Source organism: Coptis chinensis, chromosome 7, assembly GCF_015680905.1.
Source record: "Coptis chinensis isolate HL-2020 chromosome 7, ASM1568090v1, whole genome shotgun sequence".
Lineage (NCBI taxonomy): Eukaryota > Viridiplantae > Streptophyta > Magnoliopsida > Ranunculales > Ranunculaceae > Coptis > Coptis chinensis.
In genome coordinates, this window is record NC_141462.1 from 80,146,761 (window position 1) to 80,150,946 (window position 4,186).

Here is a 4,186-nt window from a genome sequence, read left to right on the forward strand (position 1 = left end):
TCTACAATTTATGAGAGCTTCTGCTGTTGCTAAGAATGGTCTACCCAAAATGATAGGAATTTGGTTTCCATTTGTAGGTAAAGTGTCAAGAACTATAAAATCAATGGGGTCATAAAAATTAGAGACCTTGATAATTACATCCTCGATTACCCCTCGTGGAATCTTAACAGATCTATCAGCTAACTATAGTCTAACGTTTGTTGGTTTCAAGTCTTTTAACCCTATTTGTTTATAAACTGATCAGTAAGGTAACAAATTTACACTAGCACCTAAATCCAATAATGCTTGATCAGTGTAGTCCTCTCCTATTCTACACATAACTGTAGGACTACCGGGGTCTTTATGTTTTACTACGGCTTGGTTCTGTAGAAAAGATGAACACCCTTGTGCAAGGAAAACTTGTTTTGGGATATTTGTTTTCTTTTTTACTAGGTCTTTTATGAATTTGGCATAGGAAGGCATTTGTTTAATTGCACTTAGAAAAGGAATTGATATGATTTTAAGATTTTTGAAAAATATTTATGATCTCATTATATTGTGCTTCCTTTTTGTTATCTTTTAACCTAGAGGGGAATGGTGCGGGTGGAATTTTTTCAGTTACCTGCTCTTTGGTTTTCTCAGTTTCAACTGGCTTTTCCTTATCTTTTGTTATAACAACTTCATCAGAATCAGGTATGTCAACTTTGTTATCTACTTTCTTTCCTGACCTAAGGGTAGATATCGAGTTAACTCCCTCTGTGGGTGCAGATGAGGGGGTGGTTTCAACTTGATAAACATTTCTACCTTTAGGGTTTTGTTTAGGTTGACTTGGTAGAGTTCCCTTGGGTCTGTCTGCTAGACTAGCTAGTATTTGATTGAATTGTTGGCTCATCTGTTGAGTTATTTGTTGAGCCATAATATCAATTTTTTGGTCAATTCTTTTGAATTCATTCTCGGTTTTGGTGGCTAAAGCTTTCATGGTTTCATCTGCGGTGTTGGGTTGGGTTTGGTAATTAGCCATAGGATCTATGGCTAATTCTCTGTTCATGTTTGTTTGTTGTTGTTGTTGTTGGTAATACTCCGCACCTCTATTATTCATGTATTGTTGCCTATTGTTCCCTTGATTACCTTGAAAACCATATTGGTTTTGCTGTGGAGACATGTTTTGTCTCCATGAATTGTTTGAGTTATTCCTAAGATCTGGGTTATAGTTATTGTTGTTGTTAAAATTATTTTGATAACCCTGTCTTTTGAATGTATTAAAAGCACAAACATCATCAGTACCTTGAGCAACAAACATAGACCAAACTGAGGTGTCATGATCTGTAGTAAGGCAATTTTCACAAAATTGATTGACACTTATTGCTTGTTGAGGTTGATTATTCTTTGGAGGGTTTAAAGTGAATGAATCAAATTTCTTGTTTAAGTTTTCGATTCCTGTGGTTAAACTAACTAGTGTAGCTTTTAATTCTTGATCATTATTGTTTCTAACCTCATACATACCTAGTTTATTAAAACTTATCCCCCCATCTACCCGTGCCATGTCCTCATGGTCACTACTATTGGCCCAATCCTTAGAACTCTCAGAAAAGTTTTGCAAAAAAGTGTATGCTTCATCAGGAGTAAGACTAGTAAATCTTCCTCCATTCATTGATTCAATTAACTGACGGTTCATAGGTGAAAGACCTTTTATAAAGTAATGTATGATATTAAGTACGTCAAAACCATGATGTGGACAAATGGACAAGTAAATCATTAAATCTATCCCATGTTGTATGAAACTCTTCATTAGGTTTTCCTTTGAAGGTTGAAATAGCCAATTGCATGGCTTCAGTTTTACGTAAAGGGTAATATTGTTTCATAAACTTTTGTGATAGTTGCTCCCAAGTAGTTATAGAATTAGAGGGTAGGGATCTATACCAACGTCTGGCATCCTCAAAAGTCAATGGGAACAACCTTAATTTAGTCTCTTCAGGGGAAAGATGAGGTGCTTTAAAAGTACTTAATATGCTCAAGAATTTACTTAGATGATTATATGGTTCTTCATTTGTTTTGCCATAATATCTTGGCAACATATTAAGAATGGTGGGCTTAATCTCATAGTTATTGTTATTGTCGAGCATCACTATGCAGTTCGGTGGTTGAACTGCGATAGGTTGAAACAAGGTGCTAAGAGTTCTTTGATCAGCCATGGTGTCTAATGGTACTCTCTCTGGTGTATCCTCTAAATCTACTAGTGGTGTGTGTGTTTTCAGATTCAGAATCAGATCTTGAGTTTGATGGTGGGTTTCCTCCAAAACCAGAGTTGGAAGATTGTTACAAGAATTAACTCTTCTGATTAAACGTTTACGAGGTGAATCACGAAACCAAGTTTTCATGCACTAAGTAATAAAGCTATGTAAAATAATCTAATATGCACTTAATTAACTAAATTATATTATCAAACTATATGATGCTAACTATTAATGCTAATTATGAAACCGCTAACAGGGGATTCACGGTGGAAGAGAAGCACTTACTATTACAGCAAGAAAAACAAGTCCAAAAATTTTGAAATTTTTATAGCAGCTACCTGATACGTCCAGGAAGTAGTCTGTAAAATTTCAGAGCAATCAGAGCTTGCTAAGTTCGTCTTCTGTATTGTTAAATCCTGCAGAGTCCAGTGAAGAAGTTTTCTGCACACACTATAAACAATCGATTAAATAAATACGTAAAAGAGTACTAAAAATCACGAAATTTTTACTGAAGTCTCCTGACATGTCAAGGATGATCCTGTAAAAATTTTGGATTATTTAGAATTTTATAGATTGTTCTTCTCGACTGTTCTTCCAGAGACCTTGGTCCTGAAAAGCTGCAGAAACACACTGAAAACAAGCAACTAGTTAAGTAGTCAAAACAGGTGAAAAAGTACTCAAATTTTTACTGAAAGCTCCTGACGTGTCGAGGTTCCTCCTGTAAAAAATTTAGAATTTTTGATAATGTGCAAATAACTCTGCTCGACTGTTTTTACAGATGCTTGCATCCTAAAAACTGAAAACGAGGTACTGCAAAGACGATGTTAGTTACTCAGGTAAGACAAGTACTAAAAATTCCAAAATTTTTTAATATATTACCGATACTGTACAGATCAACTCTGTAAAATTTCAGAATTTTTTGAAATTTATAAATATGTTTTCTGTACTATTCTTTTCTATTAAACAAACACTAAACTTTATGCAAATAATTTCTACTATGCAAATCTAATTGAATTAAACTAAATTAATCTAATTATGCTAAATATGCAATTTATACTATATGAATTCCTAAATTAAAGTAATCTAAACTAAATATTCTATCACCTAATCAATTTAGAGCGGGCAGCGGCGCCATTGAAAAAGCACACAACACGTAATTATTTGTTTGTCGTTGTTTGTGTTACGTATTTTTGCAAATCTTACTTAGCCTAATATATATTGACTAGTATAGTGGCTAGCAAGGTATCAATCCTACTCTAAATAACTAAGTGATGGTAATAGAAATTCCTAATCTAAGTTACTATAATGGATGCAAGTAAAAGATGTGGATAAGTAATGCAGAATATATAGTTGATTTGGTTTGAGATTTAAACTATGTATAAAATAAACTAAATTAAATATATGAATATGAATCAAGAGAGAGAATATCTTGGGAGAGATGAATCCACCAAAATCATAGAATTAGTCTAATAGATCTATCTATCATGCTTAATATAAATCACCAATAGAAACTCATCATACCTACAAACCTTATGCTCATAACCATGATGATAATATGTGGCTTTCAACGTGCTTTCTATCTTTCCATCAAATACTTCTTCAATCTCCAATGATATCTTCTATTTAACCAAATTATGCTTTAGGTGGCATTCAATATACAACTCTAGGTACCATACAACTAATTTAGGTGTCATAAAGAATCCAATCATCACACTAGAACACTAAAAACTAGAAGAAAAGAATCTAGGGTTTGTGGTATTTGGCTCTACACAATCTTGAATTACCCTATGACATCCTTACCTCCACAGGAGCATTAGATCAATGGATGAATAAGAAGAAACTCAATGAGGGATTTAAACTAAAACATGATAGAAGAAGAACTAAACTAAAACATACGAAAAATGCTTCATCTCCCTCCCAAGAAGGGAGATTAGCCCCTCATACTATGCTATGAACACAATATGAAAAGGAAT